Source organism: Sinocyclocheilus grahami, unplaced genomic scaffold (genome assembly GCF_001515645.1).
Source record: "Sinocyclocheilus grahami isolate Dianchi unplaced genomic scaffold, SAMN03320097.WGS_v1.1 scaffold7406.1, whole genome shotgun sequence".
Classification (NCBI taxonomy): domain Eukaryota; kingdom Metazoa; phylum Chordata; class Actinopteri; order Cypriniformes; family Cyprinidae; genus Sinocyclocheilus; species Sinocyclocheilus grahami.
The window spans coordinates 1-868 of record NW_015511455.1 but is presented as its reverse complement, the minus strand read 5'-3'; positions in this window follow the sequence as shown (position 1 = coordinate 868).

Genomic DNA, 868 nt, shown 5'->3' with positions numbered 1-868 from the left:
ATAAAGTTTTAAAAAGTGCACAAAAAAAGGCCACATTGTGAGATTGAAAGATTTCATTATATCAAAAACTGAAAATAAAACTATTACAATTATATTCATTTTAAATAAAAAATATTTGATGGAAAAACTCAAAAATTAGAAATATTGCTGAAACTGTTCAAACTAAAACTGAAATAAATTAAAGCTATAGAAATATTGAAAAAATAATAATGACAAAAGCACATAACAAAATTACTAAAATGAAAATTTAATATCTAAAAATAAATGCTAATTTAAAATAATAATACATTAAAAACTATAAAAGTATATAAACAATATTAAAAAACAGATTGAACACAAAGGTGCCATTACAATAATTAAATAAGAAATAAGTATGTGAGATATAAAGACGCAATTTTGAGATACAGTATGCATTTGCAAATATAAGAAACAATGTCACAACATTGAGAAATAACTATTATTATAACGTTTAATTTTTCTGAAGGCAGAAATTCTGGGTGTGGGCCTGAAAACAGTAGTTTCGGATAAATTTAGCAGTTAGCGATCAGAATACAGCTTTGTGAACCAGTGCCTGGAGGAAGAGGTTAGTATGAGGTCAACGTGAGGTCAACGTGAGCCTAACTGATAACCAAAGACAACTGATCCTTTCATGTTATGGGATTAGTTAACTGTAGTCTCTAACCTTCCTAATTTACCTCTGGGCATTGTTAGTGTTGCCTGAAATAGAGAAATGAGCACCATGGGGCCACCCTGAATGATTACAGAGTTTCCAATGGGACATATTAAAAGGAGATTGTGGGAAAGAAAAAAAACAGTTACAGTATAAGCCTGCCACAGGCCTGTTTCATCTAATTCCCATGAAACAATA